We start from the raw sequence: 22,111 nt of genomic DNA, 5'->3' as shown, positions 1-22,111 counted from the left end.
GACTACTTAAGGCAGTTGTTTAAATTGATTTATAATTGTTTATTACTCACATGCATGTATTCATTATGCAAAAAGGGATGAGCATGGCTCTAATTTAAAGGTTACACAAAGTCATTGTAACTTTCCATCTAAACAAGCTAAATATAGGAGAAGGTAGAAAAGACCTCTAAGTGAATGATCTAAGATTAGTAATCATCTACTGTTGCTCCCAAGGCATTTAAAGGTTCCCTGATGACATGATTAGAGACTATCATTTATCAACAGAATATTATACCAGCTGTGACGAGACCGACCTGTACCCCGACTGGGTACTCCCGCCAAACGTTGCTTCCTCTTGCCGGGACACCAACAATTAACCCCTTCAGCGCCAGGCAGAACCAGCGGTGTAGATAGAAGGGTGGGCTTCGCTGCACCGGAGCTACCTTGGCGCTGTGGCTAGCCGAAGCGTGGCTAGCCGAAGCTTAGCTACACAGCGTGGTTATTGTCCTGAAAAGGACAATACAGGATCATATCAGCCCACCCCAAGCATCAGGCAACACTGATGTTGAGGTGAAAACAGGAACTTCCTTTATTTGGGAACACAGGGGCATTTAAACAGTACAAGGGATTGAGTTATGTCCAATAGACACACAAGGGAATTGCGTCCAATAGACACAAGGGAATTGCGTCCAATAGACACAAGGGAATTACATCCTGCCCTCCTTTGCATATGACTGAGCATTAGCCCTCAGCCCAGTAGGGGGTCTCTACTGTAGTCTGTGTAAGGAGGGAGGGGCAGGACATGTGGCACCTGGACAGGGTAGCAAACAAGGGGAACAAAAGCACACACCATAATCACAACATATACTGTGAAATGCAGGTATCACAAACAATAATTATTACAGACGGTACCGATTAACCCGGGGCCGTCACATCTCCCCCCCCATAGTCCGGCAGACCCGGCTAGACCACTAACGGGTCGGCTTGGGGCTGTCCGGGAAAGATAGGTGGGCATTAGGTTGTCTCTGCTCCCCAGTCTTTGGAGTGTGGCGCTCTGCACCCGGGCCCATAGTCTGTAGGGAGAAGGCTGGCACTCAGGCCCCTCCAGAAACCCATGGCATGGAGGCCTCTGTGACAGTCCCCTAGCTCGATTGCTCCTACAAAGGTAGCGCTTACCCGGCCAACGTCTGCCTCTCCCGGTGCGTATACCATTCGCTGGAGAGAAGTGCCGACTGCCCCTTCTCCCTGGAGGGTACCCAGCCTCTGGGGAGGGATGCCGCCTGCACCCCCTCCCTGTTGCTCCCTCTGCCGCTGGGGAGATGAGCCGACTGCCTTATCTCCCTGGAACCCTGTTGTAGGTGCTGGGCAGAGGCCAGAGGTGCTCTGCCCTGTTGCCAGCGCTTCTGCTGGGGCTAAGGGATCTTCGGGTCCGGCCTGCAGCTGGGGGGAGGGAACGGTGTCCCTTGCTATCATCTGCTGCTGAGGAGGGAGGGCAGGTTCCTCTGCTCCCGGGATAGTGGGCTGCCGCTGGGGAGACTGACCAGCTGCGCCATCTCCCGGGTCCTCACTCAGCCGCTGGGGAGGAATGCCGCCTGCACCCCCTCCCTGGCTCTCCTTCTGCCGCTGGGGAGATGGGCCGGCTGCCGCATCTCCCGGGATATCTGCCAGCCGCTGGGGAGGAGGGACGATACCTTCAGCTCCCATCATTGGGATCAGCCGCTGGGGAGCGAGGACCGGTTCCTCCGCTCCCGGGTCTGTGAGCTGCTGCTGGGGAGACTGACCAGCTGCGCCATCTCCCGGGTCCTCACTCAGCCGCTGGGGAAGAATGCCGCCTGCACCCCCTCCCTGGTGCTCCTTCTGCCGCTGGGGAGATGGGCCGGCTGCCGCATCTCCCGGGATATCTGCCAGCCGCTGGGGAGGAGGGACAATACCCCCAGCTCCAATCATTGGGATCAGCCGCTGGGGAGCGAGGACCGGTTCCTCCGCTCCCGGGTCTGTGAGCTGCCGCTGGGGAGACTGACCAGCTGCGCCATCTCCCGGGTCCTCACTCAGCCGCTGGGGAGGAATGCCGCCTGCACCCCCTCCCTGGTGCTCCTTCTGCCGCTGGGGAGATGGGCCTGCTGCCGCATCTCCCGGGATATCTTCCAGCCGCTGGGGAGGAGGGACGATACCTTCAGCTCCCATCATTGGGATCAGCCGCTGGGGAGCGAGGACCGGTTCCTCCGCTCCCGGGTCTGTGAGCTGCTGCTGGGGAGACTGACCAGCTGCGCCATCTCCCGGGTCCTCACTCAGCCGCTGGGGAAGAATGCCGCCTGCACCCCCTCCCTGGTGCTCCTTCTGCCGCTGGGAAGATGGGCCGGCTGCCGCATCTCCCTGGATATCTGTCAGCCGCTGGGGAGGAACGCCAGTTGCCCTTCCTCCCATGATTGGTGACGGCTGTTGGGGAAATCCAGATGATGGGGATGTAGGCGGGGCAGGGCAGAGGTCAGCAACTTTCTGCCCAGTTGCCAGCGCTTCTGCTGGTGTGGGGAACAGTGCTGGGCAGCGGACAGCGTCACTCTGCCCTGTCGCCAGCTCTTCCAATGGTGGGTCCCTGCTAGCAGGTGGGGACCCTTCGCTGTGGGACAGGTAGACACCAGCAGCATTCTGCCCTATTGCCGGTGCTTCAGCCTGAGCGAGGATTGCTGATGCAGGACAGATGTCAGCGATGCTCTCTACAGGTGCCAGCGCTTCTGCTGGTTGGTCCTCGTTAGCCGGCCGGGACACCGTGCTGGGGGATGAGCAGAGGCCAAAAGCACTCTGCCCTGTGGCCGGCTCTTCTGCCGGTCTGGCATTTTGCGGTGCTGGGCAGAGGATCGCGTTGCTCTGCCCTGGTGGGTCCCTGCTAGCAGGCGGGGACCCTTCACCGTGGGGCAGCCAGAGGCCAGCGGCACTCTGCCCCGCTGCCAGCATTTCAGCCGGAGTAGGAGGGGCGCATGGTGCTGGGCAGAGAACAGCGTCCCTCTGCCCTGTTGTCAGTGCTTCAGCTGGAACTGCAGGATCTGTCGACTCCCGTGTCATGGAAAGGCCGCCTTCCAGCAGCCCTAAGTATTCCATCTCCAGGCACCATTCCCTGTAGACTAGCCCTTCTAAGTCAGCTGCCAGGGTCAGTTCTTGGGAAAGCGGCAGCATTTCCTCGCCGTCCTTGTACAGGTCCCAGAACCTATAGCTCTCCGAACTACCAAAGTCGTCTTCTGCTTCAAAAGCTTCCCAATCTAAGCCAGGGACATAGAGGTCCTCACCTTCCGGAGAATAGTGATTTCCGGACCCCCACTCCTGCTGGGCTGCAGCCCAATATAATGCTCGGTATAGGTCCCTGAGCTCGAGCTCCTTCGCCACCAACTTCTCCAGTGTGGCTACTTCCTCCTCGGTGGGCTGCCATCTCATCCGGCGACGCCGCAGCTTAAACAGCTCCCCGAAGCGTTGTTCTGGGGTAGGCAGGTTCTCGCTTCTGCAGTTGTACCAGTTTTCCATGGCATCTTCCCACAGCTCTAGCCGAATCAGGGCTCTCCATTCCAGCCGTACTTCCTCTGGAATCGGCCCTCCCTGTATCGTCAGGGCGACCTTAACTCGAGTCTCAAAGTCCCATAACGGAGCTTCCCACTTATACTCATCAGCTCCTCGTGACGCATTCCTCTGTAGATCCAGGTCCACCTTGAACTGCCGATCCATTTCCATTACCGTCCTACAGACTGTTTCTGCAGATGGAGTGGCTCCGTAGAATGCCATCCTCCTCTGTAATCTGTTGCGGAACTTCTTCGTTGCCTGTTCCCGACACCGGCTCAGTTCTTCTGCCATAGCTGCCGCCGATGTGGCTGTACCTCCGTGGTCAGCAAGCCTGTTAGTCCCAGTAGTGGTTGGGCTGTCTCTGTACTGAGGAAGCATCCCACCGCTGCCACCAATGTGACGAGACCGACCTGTACCCCGACTGGGTACTCCCGCCAAACGTTGCTTCCTCTTGCCGGGACACCAACAATTAACCCCTTCAGCGCCAGGCAGAACCAGCGGTGTAGATAGAAGGGTGGGCTTCGCTGCACCGGAGCTACCTTGGCGCTGTGGCTAGCCGAAGCTTAGCTACACAGCGTGGTTATTGTCCTGAAAAGGACAATACAGGATCATATCAGCCCACCCCAAGCATCAGGCAACACTGATGTTGAGGTGAAAACAGGAACTTCCTTTATTTGGGAACACAGGGGCATTTAAACAGTACAAGGGATTGAGTTACGTCCAATAGACACACAAGGGAATTGCGTCCAATAGACACAAGGGAATTGCGTCCAATAGACACAAGGGAATTGCGTCCAATAGACACAAGGGAATTACATCCTGAAATGCAGGTATCACAAACAATAATTATTACAGACGGTACCGATTAACCCGGGGCCGTCACACCAGCTATATGTGGATGCCACTTTTATATGCTCTCAACACCCTAGACTAAGACTGTGCCAATTTCTATATTCATGTGTTGGGATCTATACTTAACCCCTTAACGACAATCCACGTACATGTACGGGATTACCGTGCAACGAGATAACGACAATGCCCGTACATGTTTTCACCGCGATCGGCGGCTTTGCAGCATCCACGGAAGCGCTGACCGTGGATCCGGGGAGTAAAATAAGCACGTTTATCCGCTGAATACCTCTACCTAATTGCGCTACCGGACGGCTCACAGTCCAGGCATGCCAGGCAGTACCCGCAAACCCGCAAAGAGAAAGACGGTTCCTGCCATTTTTCAAAGAAAAGCTCCCGACTCTGTACTTCCCGCGCTTTCCCTCATGGAGCCTGTAGGCCCATCTGCCGCAGCCCCGGTTACACCATGCACGAGGCGCTATGTGGACGAGTTGAAGGATCTAGTCCTTTCCGTCAAGCAGGACCTCATGGACCACATTCACAACGAGCTCCGCGAACTGACGAGGGATGTGGCGGAAATTGGTTCGAGAACCGACGCACTCGAGCGCACTCAATCCACCATGCAGCGTGACCACCACCAGCTGGAATCCGATGTGGCCGCTCTACAACAAGAGGTACTTACCTTGCAAGACGCACAGGAGGACCTCGAGAACCGTTCGAGGAGGGCCAATTTTCATTTCCCGGAGTCTCTGCATGATATACCTGCGGGCTTGCACCAAGTCTTCACCCAACTGCTGCCTCGTACTCCCGCGGAGGAGGTCTCCGTTGATCGGGCCCACCGGGCTCTCCGGCCTAAGCCCAAACCAGGAGAGCGGCCTCGAGACATCGTGGTCAAACTCAGGGACTTCGCCCTCAGAGAGGACCTGATGAAGGCAGCGCGATCTACTACTTTGCGGATCGACAATTTAGAGATCCAAGTCTACGCGGACATCTCTCCTAGAACTTTGTTGCGACGTAAGGCCCTCAGGCCTCTCACAGATCACCTCCGCTCTCATGACGTGTCTTACAGTTGGAGGTTCCCTTTCGCCCTCCAGGTGGCCCGTGGCGATGTGACGCGCTCAATTAAATCGCTGTCGGAAGCTGACCTCCTGCTCCATGACCTGGGGCTACCCGCCCTCTCTACTGGCCGCAAAAGAAACCGACAGGACCCGGGACCCCATCGAGTGGGTGAGTGGTTCGACGTCCCCCCGGCCCCGCTTCGGCGTAACATCCAGGCCCCTGATGGCGACCTCGCTGCTGACTGACGCGGAGCTCCCGAGATTTTTTGGCTGGTTTTCTGCGCTGCCTCCGTGTTGTTCTGCCGCTTTGTCTTCGGAAGGCATGCTGCCGTCTCCCTCACCACGTCCGCCAGACTTGACCGTCGTCCCGACTTTCGCCACCGGACTTGGATGGATTCCTCCAGAGACACACATGCCGACCACAACTATCTCCCACCCCGATCTCCTCGGCTCACCGGTCTGCGCCGGCGATCTCCGGTCGACGGCACCCACACCTGCACACCCTTCGCCGGTTTTCTACACGCACCTTCCCACTGTTACCTGCCGGCGAACCGATCGTTGCCACCCTGACATCGCCGTTCTCCACCTGTGACCATATGCCTGGGAGATGTACATGGACACTGGGACAGCTAAGTTCGCCGTTTTCCGTTTTTGTTCCACATACACGGTTTTCTTTATTTTTTTGTTCTAATACACAGCCGCTAATGGCCTTTCTATTGCATGGTCGTTGAGCCTTGCCTAACTCCATCGCGATAGTTCTGCACCACACTTACCGCAATCTCACTTGTATTTGGGCCTCTCACGTCTGCAATAATTGCTTTACAGTAATGGCTCTACGCTGTCGTTGCTTCGTTTATGTTATATGGTAGAGGTATTGTTTATTATGATGGGCTGACACCTGAGTCTTTGACTTAGAAGCCGAGTCAGTGTGGTGACTCGCCGGTCAGATTGCCATATATCCGGCTGCCTCCCTGCGGCCTTCCCATTCTTGTCCCACGCCTACGTATACCGTTGTTTGCAAATGTATGCATTGTGTTTTTGTTCCCTTCCTCTGTTTCCTTTCTCTCTCTCCCTCCTCCTTATTTTTTTTTTTTTCTTCTCTCCTTACCCGGGTGCTCCAGAGCCTGCTACACCACGACCTCCATCTCAGACATCAGCAACTCTTCTCCACGATTGAATGGCAGGTGATCTTACCATAATTTCCCACAACGTCAAGGGTCTGAGCTCCCCGCAGAAGTGGCCTCTCGCCATGTCATACTACCAGAGGCATCGAGGGGACATTGTCTTACTGCAGGAAACGCATCATCCTCGTACCTACCGACTTACTGGAGCAAGCACTATCGCACGCATCATCATGCCACACACCCCACCCTGAAGAAAAATGGGGTTAGTATTTTTCTCCGCTCCTCTCTGAGTTTCCAACTCCACTCGGTTACGGCCGATAAATGGGGCAGATATCTCCTGGTGACTGGCCTGCTGCACTCCTTAATGTCTACGCTCCTTCCACGACTGCTGCCTCTTTTTTCACGCACCTCTCTTGACATTCTTATGCCGCTTCGGAAACACCGTCTCATAGTGGGGGGAGACTTCAACACCTTATGGGACTCACTTTTAGACAGGAGAGGCCCCTCGCCTTTGCTGCATCCTCCCCTCAACTCCAAGCACCTTAAAGACTTCGCTAAAACCTCCGCACTAGTGGATATCTGGCGGCTCCTCCATCCGAAAGCCCTGGACTACACCTTCTACTCCCATCCCCACCAGTCCTACTCCAGAATAGACTACATTTTTCTGGGCCAATACCTGGCCAACTCGGTGACGTCGACGACGATACATCCCATTACCTGGTCCGATCATGGAGCGGTGGAATGCACTCTTCGTCTCACAGATGCTTCGGCTGGTCGGGGCAGTGGCGTCTCGATGAGTTCCTTCTTACTGACCCCCTGGTGATTGAGGAGATAGTCAGAGACCTAGAGGAGTTCTTCCATTACAACGAGACACCTGAGACCGACCCGCTGCTCATATGGCAGACTCACAAGGCGTTCATCAGGGGCTCCTTCCTGCGCATAGCAGCTCGGCGCAAGAAACTCTATCGGGAAACCTTAGACTCTCTCACATCTCGTCTGTCCGTGTTGGAAACCCTCCACATGAGCACGTTGGACGCTAAGGCCCTCCACGACATGATACAATTGCAGGGTGAAATTAACCTGCTCCACAGCAAACAGGTCCTGCACTCTCTCAATGCCACCAAGCAAACATTCTTCGAGAAGGCCAATAAACCCGATGCGATGCTGGCCAGGCGTCTCAGGGCGCAGAGGAAAGCACAGAACATTCCTAAGATCGTTGATTCCAAACAGCAATCCTGGGTTCACCCTACAGATATAGCCAACCAATTTGCAACATTTTATCAAGATCTGTATGATGGCAACAAAGCCCCAGATAACGTACGTGGCCGAAATCACCTGCTCCACTTCCTTGACTCTCTTCCTTTGCCGTCTCTACCTCAGCAGCATGTCAACTCACTATGTAGCCCTTTCACCGAAGAAGAGGTCCGGATCGCTCTGTCCTTTATAAAGCCTTCTAAAGCGCCGGGTCCAGATGGCCTTCCGGGGTCCTACTATAAAAAATTCCAGTCACTTCTTGTACCACGTCTGCTTAAGCTCTTCAATGGTTTTCTGTCTGGGATCCCCCCGTCCGGGGAGATGTTGCGGGCCAAGATCATCGTCATTCATAAAGAGGGCAAGGACCCTGTCAACTGTGGCAGTTATCGCCCCATCTCCCTCATCAATTCCGACATTAAGCTATATGCGAAGTTGCTGGCGACCAGGCTGGGGGCGGTCATCCCCATGCTGATACACCCGGATCAAGTGGGTTTCATCCCGGGCAGGGAGGCTCCGGACAATATTCGACGCACAGTTGACCTAATTGAAGCGGCTAGGCTCACTCGACAGGGATCCATGTTGTTGGCATTAGACGCGGAGAAGGCCTTCAACAGGGTCGACTGGACCTACATGTGGGCTGTCCTGAGGAGATTCGGACTTGGGGAGGGCTTCATCCAGGGGACCCGGGCTCTCTATTGCCACCCATCTGCGACAGTCGCCTTGATGGGCTGTGAGTCGTCGACCATCGCCATACGCAACAGTACGAGACAGGGGTGTCCTCTCTCACCGCTCCTGTTTGCCTTGTGCATTGAGCCCTTAGCCGCAGCCATCAGGCAACATCCAGACATCACGGGCATCGCAGTCCTTGACTCCCAATACAAATTAAGCCTCTTTGCAGACGATATTCTCCTCACCCTCACCAACCCCCTCATCTCGCTTCCGAACCTCTACGATACCCTTCACACATTCTCTCGTCTCTCAGGGTACAAAATTAATGAAGCCAAATGCGAGGATCTAGATCTCAACTTGGATGACCCATTAAAGAGTTTGGTGGCTTCTAACTTCAAGTTTACCTGGCAACCCAAGCACCTAAAGTATTTAGGCATCCGCCAGATGAACTTTCCTCCTCTTCTATCTGCTCTTCGTGGAGAATTGTCACAATGGTCTCGCTACCACATTTCATGGCTGGGCCGTATATATGCAGTTAAAATGAACATTCTCCCTCGCATTTTATACCTTTTTCGGGCGCTGAGAAACAGTAACTCTGAAAAACGTTAAAAGAGCCATTGTCCCGCAATATACTACGAGTAATAACCCCTATTGTCCTTAAGGGGTTAAAATGCCACCTGCTTCATTAGTGATGGGTAACATGATCACCAAAATGCTAAATGCATACAGTGAATAGCATAATTACTCATCTTAACCAACCTTACCTGTCCACGTATTATAGCTAACCATACTACGCCAGGCCATATTACAATACAGCCATTTGCTGAACAAGGACTCAAGTAACATTAATAAAACATCAATTCAAGAAATGCTTATTCTATTGTGATAACGTCACAACTTTACAGGATCTTTTTCACCCCAAAAAAGCATGAAACCATAAGTGCAATTAATGTGCATTTAGTTAATAGGACTTGCTTCAAAACAAAACAAAATTGTAGCTCCCGCTAGGATCATTGAACAATGGGTTTTGCTAATTATCTGCAGCAGCACAGTTCTATACAATGTTACCCAAGTTTACTGCTGTTTACAACCAGACTTATAAAGTGCCCAGTCCTCAATCAGTGGCTGCAGGTGAGACTGATGGATACACCTCTAAAAACATGCTGGCTCATCACAATATATACCCAGTATACTGAGACTATTTGACAGATGTGTCAGGGCACCCAAGCAGGGGCTAGAAGTTCTCTTAAAATTGATTAAGCTGCTGGATCGGGGCACCACCAATGCAGAGTTTGCTCAGGAATGGCAACTGGCAGGTGTGAGTGCATCTGCACGCACAGTAAGGTGAAGACTTTTTGAGGATGGCCTGCAAAGAAGCAACTTCTCTCCAGGAAAAAATCAGGGACAGACTGATATTGTGCAAAAGGTACAGGGATTGGACTGCTGAGGATTGGGCTAAAGTCGTTATTTATTGTTATGCCAGCAGAAAGGCATCCTGAACATCTAATCCTCTGGTTTTCTATTTTTAGATTTTTCAAACTCAACAGAGAATGTAGCTACACTCTGTAGTTCGTCAGTCCTTCAGGCTTCTGACAGGTCATGGTAAAACTTCACACCACACCCTTTGTTGCTATGTAGGATGATCATGAGCAACTTGTTCCAGGTAATCAGCACATGCAGTGTGGTGGAATGGCACACTGAATAATAGTCATACCCATACCTGGGAACTCCTAGCTTCTCCGGTTCTCCGGATCAAAAAGCGAATCCTCCGGGTCATGTGAGCGGGATCTTGAAACGCCCTGCTCCCCATTTTCCCTTTAAATGGGGTTTTTTCCTGTGATATCAGTGGAAACACCCACCAACATCAGTGTGAACGCCCACTGACATCACGGGGACCCCCAAAAATCGTCCACCGATATCACGGGACTGCCCACTGATGTCAGCGGGACCTCCCATCTGGAACCTCCCCCAGTGGCTGTTGCAGCTCCTGCTCCGGTACGCGCATCGGTACCCGCTGTATCTGAACCGTTAGCCACCCAGGGCCTCACTGGGTCTCCCCCGCTACCCCAGCGCTTTGGGGGCAATCCTAACTTCTGCCGTGGCTTCCTGAACCAGGTTGGTATTTTTCTGGAGAGGGTTCCACAGGCCTTTCCCAGTGACAGGAGCAAGGTCAGATTAATTATATACTTGCTTTCTGACAAAGCTCTGGCTTGGGCCAATCCAATATAGGGGGCTGGGAAACCCATAGTTAACAACTATGCCGAGTTTGTAGCCTCCTTCAAGCAAAGCCTCGATTTGCCAGCTCGGTCCACCTCTGCTGCTGTTCAGTTAATGTCCAGATCCAGGGTAACAGAACTGTGGCCGAGTACTCTATCGAATTTCGTACCCTATAAGCAGAGGTGGGATGAAACAATAAGGCGCTAATGGCAGCCTTCTCCCATGGTTTGGCAGACCATGTCAAGGACGAGGTTGCCGGCAGGGACTTGAGGGGCTAGTGTCCTACACCATATTGATTGACACTAGGCTCCAACAGAGACCCTCTGTTCGGGAGCACCTGCAGAGGCATCGTGGTCCAGTTGCGTCAAACCTTTGTTGCCCACCCATGCCTCCCTCCCCTCCCGTGCCTCCTGGTCTCGTCTCCTCTGAGGGTGAACCAATGCAGATAGGGTTCACTCTGTCAGAGGTGGGAAGGGTTATGCCTCTACTGCGGCAAGCAGGTCTACCTTTTGAAGTCTTGCCCTACACGGCCAGGAAAATGCTCGCACCTAGAGTCCTGTTGGGGACAGACCTTGTGTTGACTTTCCTCATCCCCAGAACCATGTAGTGAAAATCATTACAATTATCCTCTCCTGGGCTGACTCCTCGATAGTCACTCAGGCCCTAGTTGACTCCGGTGCCGCGGGATACTTTATAGACAGTACATTTGTCGGTGACAATGGTATTCCAATAGTGCCACGCACCACACGACTGTCTATTGAGGCAATTGAAGGTATTATAATGTGATTTTTGGCTATCCTTGGTTGCGTTCCCATAATCCGTTTGATTTGCGCACTACCGTGATCCTTTCACAGTCTCACAGACTCGCTTCCCATGCAATACCAGGAATTCAGTGATATGTTTGATACACCTCATAGGTCGTACGATTGCACCATTGACCTCCAGCCAGGGTCTATTCCCCCTAAAGGCCGCACCTATCCATTGTTTGTGGCGGAGAACAAGGCCAAGGAGGAGTACGTTCCGGATGCCCTGTCTCGGGGGTTCTTTCCAGGAACTGGATTAAAGATTTTTTGCAACAGTCTGTGGTGGTGTATTTGGACGATATCCTGATTCATTCTCCTTCTCTTGAGACTCATTACTCTGATGTTGCCAGAGTCTTACAGAAACTCTGAGTACTTCCCTTAGTACCTGGCCTTATCCTATATCTAGCTTGGCCTTATGCCTATCCCATGCTTGCTTAAATGTCTTCACAGTATTAACATCTGCCCCTTCTGCTGGAAGGCTATTCCATGCGTCCACTACACTTTCCATAAAGTAATATTTCCTGATGTTACCTTTAAACCTTTGCCCTTCTAGCTTATAGCTATGTCCTCTTGTTGTGGTAGTATTTCCCCTTTAAAATAAACTCTCTTCCTTTATCTTGTTGATTCCCTTTAAGTATTTAAATGTTTCTATCATATCCCCCCCTGTCACGTCTTTCTTCCAGGCTATATATGTTAAGATCCTTTAACCTGTCCTGGTAAATTTTATCTTGTAATCCATGAACCATTTTAGTAGCCCTTTTCTGAAACATATCTATATCCTTCTGGAGATAGGTTCTCCAGTACTGTACTTTCTACTGCTAATACCTCTCCCTATACAACCAAGCATTCTGCTAGCATTTCCTACTGATCTATTGCACTGTTTACCTACCTTTAAATCCTCAGAAATAATTACCCCTAAATCCCTTTCCTCGCACATTGAGGTTAGTACAGTATCAAATATTCTATACTCTGTCCTTAGGTTTTTATGCCCTAGATGCATTACTTTGCATGTATCCACATTAAATGCCAGTTGCCACAGCTCTGACCATTTTTCCAGTTTACCTAAATCATTTGCCATTTGGGTTCTCCCTCCAGGAACATCAACCCTGTTGCAAATTTTTGTGTCGTCAACAAAAATACATACCTTTCCATCAAGACCCTCTGCAATATCGCTAATAAAAATATTAAAGAGAATGGGTCCAAGTACAGATCCCTGAAGTACCCCACTGGTAACAAGACCTTGCTCTGAATATCCGCCATTGACTATAACCCTCTGTTTTCTGTCACTCAGCCACTCCTTAATCTATTCAACAACATTGGGATCTAAACTCAGAGATTGCAGTTTATTTATGTCTTCTATGTGGGACAGTGTCAAAACCCTTACTGAAATCCAGATACGCAATGTCTACTGCACCATCAATGACTTTAGTCACCCAATCAAAAAAACCAATAAGATTCCTTTGGCATGATCTTCCTGAGGTAAACCCATGTTGTTTTTGATCTTGAAACCCATGTGACTTCAGACGTTCCACAATCAAATCCTTTAATATAGTTTCCATTAACTTCACCACTACAGACGTAAGAGTTACTGGCCTGTAGTTGCCCGACTCCTCCCTACTGCTTTTTTTGTGAATGGGCACAACATTTGCTAATTTCCAATCTCCTGGGACGACTCCCGTTACCAATGATTCATTAAATAAATCAGTTAACAGTTTTGCTAGTACACCACCAAGCTCTTTTAACAACTTGGGGTGTATCCCATCAGGCCCCATCGATTTATTTGCCTTTAGCTTAGAACCTCTGCCTCAATAAACTCAAATGACTCAGTCTTTTTTCCTAACTGAGGTCCCTTTCCCTCATTTTCATTTGTAAAAACTGAACCGAAATATTTATTGAGGGAGTCAGCTAGACCTTTATCCTCTTCTACATACATTCCTTCTTTTGTTTTTAATCTAACTAATCCTTGTTTTACTTTCCTTTTCTCATTTATATATCTTAAGAAATGTTTTATCTCCCTTTTTTACTGACAGGGCAATTCTGTGATTTAGCAGCTTGTATAACTTTCTTTGCTTTCTGCCTAATCTTATAGATCTGTCTATCTTCCTAACTTCTTGTCTTTTACGATTTTGGCCACTTCTGCTGAGTACCACAGCAGTTTCTTTAATTTTTTACTCTTACTGACCAGTCTTATACAATTTTCTGTTATCTTCAATAATGCAACTTTTAAATAATCCTATTTCTCCTGGACTCCATTTAAATTGCTCCAGTCTGATAGTGACTCCTCTACGCATAGTCTCATTTTAGAAAAGTCAGCTTTTCTAAAATCTAAAACTTTTGTTTTTGTGTGGTGTCACTGTTCATATATTAAACCACACAGACTGATGATCACTGGATTACAAACTTTCCCCTACTATAGGAAGTTTATTAAATACTTTTCCTCTATAGTGAAGCCCATCAGGGACATGATTCGGAAAGAGGGTGACCCAAAATGTTGGTCCTCTGTTGCCGCCAGAGAATTTGAATCACTGAAAACAGCCTCAACTCCTATCCTGCTCCACCCCGACCCCACACTGCCTTTTGTCCTGGAGGTTGACGCGTCTGAGAGTGGAGTAGGCGCCCTCTTGAAACCCCTTTGGTGGGGTGCACATGACAGGAAACCCCTTTGGTGGGGTGCACAGCTGCAGACTCCACTTCGCGAACTCCTGGCCGTTTGCCTGCGGCCATGTGTCATGGACTGGGTCCAAACAGATGACTAAAAGACCCAGCGCGCCCAAAGATTGTGTGCAGGAGTTACAGTGCAGTAGTGGAGTTGAACAGGGCCTGGTTGCAGGGCGACCACACTCACCCAGGTGTTGAGTATCTAGGGATGTTCAGCCAAACACCAGTGCCCTGATATAGCAGCGGATGTAGTCCAGAACAAAGTCAAATCCTGCAGGCACCCTGGAACAGGCATGAGACATCTCACAAGACTCATATGCAGGATGCTGCAGGCTGGGAGTATGGAAGCTAAGCAGAGAAATATAGCAGACACATAACAAGCAAGGGACAGGGAGACCAAGCACGAAACATAACCAGACAAGATATACATGTTACTGAGCACAACAGTGAACAAGACAAGGAATAAACATAACCAGACAAGATATACATAACACAGGGCACAACAGGGAACAAGACAGGACACCCCGCTGCCGGGGATACAGGACAGGACACCCTGCTAACGGAGATACAGGACAGACTGACACACACTGACTTACCTTTAGACTGCAGACTGAGACAAACAGAACACACGGGGGGGAGCACACCTTATAAAGGAAACAGAGTTGAAGCAAAGAGTTGAAGCAGAAGCAAGGAATGGAAGATCAGAACAGAGCAAAAGGAAATCCAGGAATGGATTGAAGCAAAACAGGGAAATTGAAACAAGAGCGAGATATGCAGCTCCGCAGCCTGGGAAGGACGTGACACCTCCACTGATGTGCACACCTTCACTCTCCGCAAGGGGTTCCACTCTAAGCACCCTCTTAAACCTGGTCCTCTTCCACGTGGGAGGGATCTTCCCCCGCTCTTCTTGTGTGAGAGAGAGAGAATTAGTAAGTGGTTGAGAGTGATGGGAGTTATAGTAAAATATTGTCAATGTCTGTAGTGCTGTTAGATTCAGTCAGTAAAATTAAAAATCACATAAACCAACACAAAAGGAGAAGAGGGCCCTGCTCTTGCAAGCTTATAATCTAGCATAACTCCTATCACTATATACCACCGTCAATGTCTGTCTCAGGGTGAACACATCAGCTATGTTTTCCAGGACATATACCGTATTTGCCCGAATATAGGCCGCACTTTTCCCCCCCACTTTAAGTCTTTAAAGTGGGGGTGCGGCCTATATTCGGGGTTTAGCGCAGGAATGCGCAATTCGTATCGCCCGACGCCTGGGACATGCAGTTCCGGGTGCCGGGCAGGCAGCAGGGTTAGGATACAGATCCCTTGCAACGCTGCAGGGGACCTGCATCCTATTCTCCGATACGCTCAGACAGCCTCCCCGGCACGGGAGATTGTCTAAGTGCATCGCGCAGACGTTCACCAGCAGCAGCGATGCGCGTAAACAACCTCCGCTGCCGGCAAGTCTGCTCGATGTGCTTTAACAATCTCCCTTGCTGGTAATTCCCACGGGGGGAGTCCGTAAGAGCGATGTAGGTATTTGTATGTTTGTAAGCTGGTGTGTGTGTAAAGGCAGGGTTGTGTAAAGGCAGTGTATGTGTATATGCGAGTATAAGGGCAGTGTATGTGTATCTGGGTGTTTAAGGGCAGTCGTGTGTAAGGGCAGTATATGCGTATATGCGTGTTAATGGGCAGATGTGTGTGTTTAAAGGCAGTATGTATATGTAAATGTGTGTTTATGGACAGGTGTGTAAGGACAGGTTAAATAAAATAACCTCTGTAAAAAAAAAATTGCCGGTGGGCACAATTTTCCATTCTTGCCTCGGGCGCAAAAGGAGCTAGCCACGGCTCTGTTTTGCACAAAGAAAAGGTGCTGTTGCATGTAAGTTTTCACTTCCTGATAAGTTGAATTTTAGTTTTAACTATCATGATATAATATAATGGATGTGGGCTGATTTTTGCGGCACTTTATTTTTTCCGGGGAGGGGGCAGCATTTCACACTTCGCCCCAGGCAGCACAATGTCTTGGGCCGGCCCTGATCTCAGCCCACAAGTTACACATATGAGGGCAGCATTTTATCTTGGATGGTCAGCAATATGTAAAAATGATATGTCATTGAAAACATGGCCGATGCGGTCATCCTATCAAGTATGGAGTTGGAGTCAAGAAACCTAGTTAGTTGCATGTAAACAATTGTAGTTGGACAGATCAGTCATGTCCAGGGAGAGCTTTTTAAAGAATGGGACAAATGCTTTAGTTCCCTCTCCCAGCAATCCATGTTCATTTTCCTGTAGTATTTGACTTCTTTCAATTTTTTTGCAAGCAGAAAACTTCAGTAAAGTAGATAACACACATTAAGAGAATACAAAACACAGACAAATTATATTTTAACCCCTTCAATCCCCTATAGACATACCGGGACGTCCAAAAAACGCCCCACTAAGAAACCCCTATGGACGTCCCGGTACGTCCAGCCCTTCGTGCAGCTTCAGGGACACATCCCTGCCGCTGCACGGGAGACCAGGCTGTCGTTTGACAGCCTGGACTCCCCCCTGGCAGCAGAAGCCGGCATCGCCAGCTTTCTGCTGCCCGATCTCCTGTAACAGCTTCCGGCATGAAAGCCGGTAAGCTGTTACATTTGAAAGTGCCCGATCGCGCGATCGCGCAGTTGCAAACGCGGGGATATCCTGCCCTCCGATGAGGCACAGAGACGCTGCGATCTCTATGCAGGTCTGTGAGGACCTCCATAGAGATCACAGTGTGATCGGTGCAGGGGGATCGCGGGGAGGGGAGTGAGAAACCATGTCTCTCACTCCCCCTCCCATCCTGAAAGAGAAAAGCAGAAAAAAACAAAAACATTAGTCCATTTAAAAAATAATATTTAAAAAATCATTAAAATAATAATATAAATAATGCTAAAAAAAATTATAATGTGAGCTGTGATGTCATTGTGACATCACTGGCATGTTCAGGAGGTCCCTAGGAGGACCTCTAACCATTTCTGTGTAAAAAAAATATATAAAAAAATAAAAAATAAATTTAAACAAATTAAAATAAAATAAAAATAAAAAAAAATATATATAAAAAAAGATAATAAAAAAATTCTTAAAAAAACCTTACTTCCCATTGCCCTAGCATAACATCTAGCCATTATAACCCTCCTGCCCCCATTCACAACCCCCAAACCCGTTAAGCCATAGGCATAAAAATTATACAAAATTGGACACCTTATAGTATGCTCCCTGGTTCTGCAAAAATCCGGAAAATCTATATAAATTAGGTATTCCTGAAATCAGGACACCTGAATTGATAAACTTGGAGGGGATTTTCCATCACTTTACCTAATTTTGTGAGGATTCAGAGGGAAAATGTAAAAAGAAATTAGTTTATTTTTCTAATCTTCGCTAGTTTTTACTAAATTTCTCATTCTAAATTTGCAGCTAATCATCCAACTATGGTATCAAACGAAAGCTCTATCTCTCCTTGAAAAAACAATATATAGTTTACATGGGTACACTATTCACAGGAAAGGAGAATAATCGCTAAACCGACATACCGCAAAAATGGCAAAATTGCTCTGGGCTTTGAGGTACAAAAAACCCCTGGGATTGAAGGGGTTAAACATGTTAGTTTTAATAAATATACCACCATTATGTGACGAAGTAGAATTCTGGGAGTAATGTAATATTTTGCATAATGTAACAAATGCATGTAACCACTAGACTATTTTCTAAATCATCACGTGCTGTGAAACATTACACTTATGTTCTTAATAAGCCATTTGGCTAATTTTACATTTTAAAACATACACATTTGCAAACTGCAAGCATCAACATTCTTCTGGCTGCCTTTGGGCCAAGCTGCTGTTTAGACTTCTTGGATTGTGCCATATGTTTAGTGATTTCTTTTGTTAAGCCTTCTAAAGAGGTGGCTAGAGGTGTGCAGCTTTGCCAAACTACTACTCTGCGAACAGAGTGGCTTGCATGATGTATTGTTATAATACTGCTTCTCATAATGCAGAGCAAAACTACACCCAACACTGTAATTGTACACAAGATCCAATTGTGCTAATTTAAAAAAATATATATATTTCCAAGAGGAAACAGTGCCTTTATGTCCCATTGCCACAATAGAATACTTGGGAGAGAGGAATTCTCTGTAATATTATTTACCTGTGCCAGGTTAAATCTTGGCTCAACATATATAAGATTTTATTTAGCATCTTTTACACAGCAAAGAAAAATAGTGAGTCTGACAGACTCATCACAAGTGGTTGTAGGGATATAAATTTTTTTACATTTTATACCTTGGCTTGACTGCATAATACTTTTTTTCAAATGTATACTCCAAAACAAACACATTCACAGTTGGTTTTAAGAATTTAACCATTTAAGGACCAGGCTGTTTTTATATTTTTTGTACCCTTCCTGGGTGTTCCTCGTGTTTACCTGTTATTTTCTCCTCTCCTCTCCTATTTAGTGTACCCACACAAGTAATATATTGTTTTCCTCAGGAGAAGAAGGGCTTTCTTTAACCCCTTGACGACAATTGACGGTCCAGGCACCATGGGTGTAGGAACCCCTAAAAATCTGGGGGGGACAGCATTTTCCCCCATCAGATCCCCACTTTCTCACACTATCTACCCCCTCTCACACTTTCTTACTATCTACACCCCTCCCTACCCTCCCTTCTCACTAGCTACCCTCTCCCTACCCTCCCTTCTCACTAGCTACCCTCTCCCTATCGCCCCCTTCTCACTAGCTACCCTCTCCCTACCACCCCCTTCACACTAGCTACCCTCTCCCTACCCCCCCTTCTCACTAGCTACCCTCTCCCTACCCCCCCTTCTCACTAGCTACCCTCTCCCTACCCCCCCTTCTCACTGTCTACCCCAGGGGTGTCCAAGGTTTTTCTGCAGTGGGCCACTTCATCAGAATTGTATACGTGCGCGGGCCACACTCATTTTTCACTGTGAGAAAATATGGCCTTTAATAAAATATGCAGATTAAAATAAAGTAAATAACACAAAACCTTTACTTTTCCTCTCACTGATTTCTGGGCCTAGAAAGTTTTGTGACTACAAATTCAGGACTCAGGATAATTAAAAATGAAATAGTTCTATTTATTCTAGGGATGCACCAAAATGAAAATTCTGGACCAAAACATAATACAAAATAAACAAAAAATAATAATAAAAACTCACATTTTTAATAAAAGTAGGTAACACACCACAATTGGACAAAAAAAATTAGCAATATGACTTGGCATGAAAGGAGTGTGATTGCTAACAGCAATCACACTCCTATCATACCCAGGCAGCCAGTACATTCTGGTACAGGGTGGCTGTAAGTGATGTGCAGACCCCATACTGCTGGCAGCATCAATACACAAGGGGGCAGCTAGCTATGTTTCAGCATGTACTGGCTGACTTGGCATGATAGGAGTGTGATTGCTAACAGCAATCACAGTCCCATCATGCCTAGGTTCCAGCACTTACACATCCAACCAGTAAATGCTGTAACCTAGGCATGATGGGACTGTGATTGCTGTTAGCAATCACACTCCTATCATGCCAAGTCAGCCAGTACATGCTGGTACAGGGTGGCTGTAAGTGATGTGCAGACCCCATACTGCTGGCAGCATCAATACACAAGGGGGGCAGCTAGCTAGGTTTCAGCATGTACTGGCTGACTTGGAATGATAGGAGTGTGATTGCTAACAGCAATCACAGTCCCATCATGCCTAGGTTCCAGCACTTACACATCCAACCAGTAAATGCTGTAACCTAGGCATGATGGGACTGTGATTGCTGTTAGCAATCACACTCCTATCATGCCAAGTCATGCTAGTACAGGGTGGCTGTAAGTGATGTGCAGACCCCATACTGCTGGCAGCATCAATACACAAGGGGGGCAGCTAGCTATGTTTCAGCATGTACTGGCTGACTTGGCATGATAGGAGTGTGATTGCTAACAGCAATCACAGTCCCATCTTGCCTAGGTTCCAGCACCTTCACATCCAACCAGTAAATGCTGTAACCTAGGCATGATGGGACTGTGATTGCTGTTAGCAATCACACTCCTATCATGCCAAGTCAGCCAGTACATGCTGGTAAAGGGTGGCTGTAAGTGATGTGCAGACCCCATACTGCTGGCAGCATCAATACACAAGGGGGGCAGCTAGCTATGTTTCAGCATGTACTGGCTGACTTGGCATGATAGGAGTGTGATTGCTAACATCAATCACAGTCCCATCATGCCTAGGTTCCAGCACTTACACATCCAACCAGTAAATGCTGTAACCTAGGCATGATGGGACTGTGATTGCTGTTAGCAATCACACTCCTATCATGCCAAGTCAGCCAGTACATGCTGGTACACGGTGGCTGTAAGTGATGTGCAGACCCCATACTGCTGGCAGCATCAATACACAAGGGGGGCAGCTAGCTATGTTTCAGCATGTACTGGCTGACTTGGCATGATAGGAGTGTGATTGCTAACATCAATCACAGTCCAATCATGCCTAGGTTCCAGCACTTACACATCCATTCTATCACACACACACTCATTCATTCACAGATTAATTCCCTCAATCAGGCATACTCATTCAAACACCCTCCCCACCCCCTTACCTGCACTGCAGCTCCTCGATGCCGCACAGTCTTCAGCAGAGGGCGCGGCCTCCCTCTGCGTTCTCTGGTACTGCACAGAGGATGTGATGTAATGTCACATGAACTCTGCTGGGTTCCGGTTCCTCTGTGCAGTATAGAAGACCCTCCCACAGGTAAGTAGCAGGGCTCGAGGTGCGGACCGCGTAAGATCGGTTGCCCTGGCCCTGGGGGGGATTTATTAATTATCGGTCCCCCCCGCATGAGTTACTGGGGGGATCTATCCCCCCCGTTCCCCCCGGTTCCTACGCCCATGCCAGGCACTACAATTGATGTGCCTGGACTGTCATGACTTTACAACGGGTGTAGAAAGCGATCTACGGTCGCTTTCTTCACCCAAACGGCATTGCTTTAAAGCCTCGATGTCGAGGCATTCAGCAACACCGAGATCGGCATCAAGGGCCATGTCTGGCCCCTACCCGGGGTGTAAACGTCCACCATCAAATGCTTGTATTTTAACCCATTCCATGCGGTAATTCTACTACCACCATTTGTCAAACTTTGTGGTAGTAATTTATTTTGTGCTTTTTATCACACAAATTGTACTTCAGGTATGAATTTACAGCTCCTGGTGTATGTCACTGTCAAAAACCACCAGTGATTCCCACCATGCATTTGTACATTTTTCAACTTGGAACTTTAACATCTGGTCCTACTTCCCCCATGTCCTAAGTGGGCCATGTTTGAAGCCGGCTAATTCAGTTTACCCCATCAAATCATATATTTTTGAAAACTAGACATTCCAGGGTATTTCAATTGGTGGTATGTTAACACTTTCCTGGCACTAATTTTATGACCAGCCTTTGTCAAAATTTGTGATGGTATTTTTTGTGGGGGGTTTTTCACATACATTGTACTTCAGGGGTGACTTTACAACTCCTGGTATATGTCACTGTAAAATAACACCCCAATATGTGTTCAGCAACATCTCTTGAGTACAGCAATACCACCCATGCATGTGTTTGTCTGGTAGTTTGGGGCTAAAAGACCACATTTGGGAAGTGCGCTTTTTTCATTTTGGTCAGTCTACGCCTATGCCCTATTTGGGACATCTCTCAATCCGGCCACTCGAATTTATGACATCAAAACATTGATTTTTTTTTTTTTTTATTCTTTCCATGTCAGGATTTTTGGGAAGATAGAGAGCTAATTTTAGCACTTGCTCATAAAAATGAACTTTATATATAGAAAAAAAGTTATTTTGTTGGAACTAGATAGTTCCCCTGATGGTGGCATAATTATTTTAAAATGTTACCACATTTTTATAATTTTTTTCCCCATTTTTGTAAAAT

The sequence above is a fragment of the Sceloporus occidentalis genome, unplaced genomic scaffold, assembly GCF_023333645.1.
Source record: "Sceloporus occidentalis isolate IW3139 unplaced genomic scaffold, rSceOcc1.0.p SCAF_102, whole genome shotgun sequence".
NCBI classification, from domain to species: Eukaryota; Metazoa; Chordata; class Lepidosauria; order Squamata; family Phrynosomatidae; genus Sceloporus; species Sceloporus occidentalis.
Note: the sequence above shows the minus strand (reverse complement) of the source record.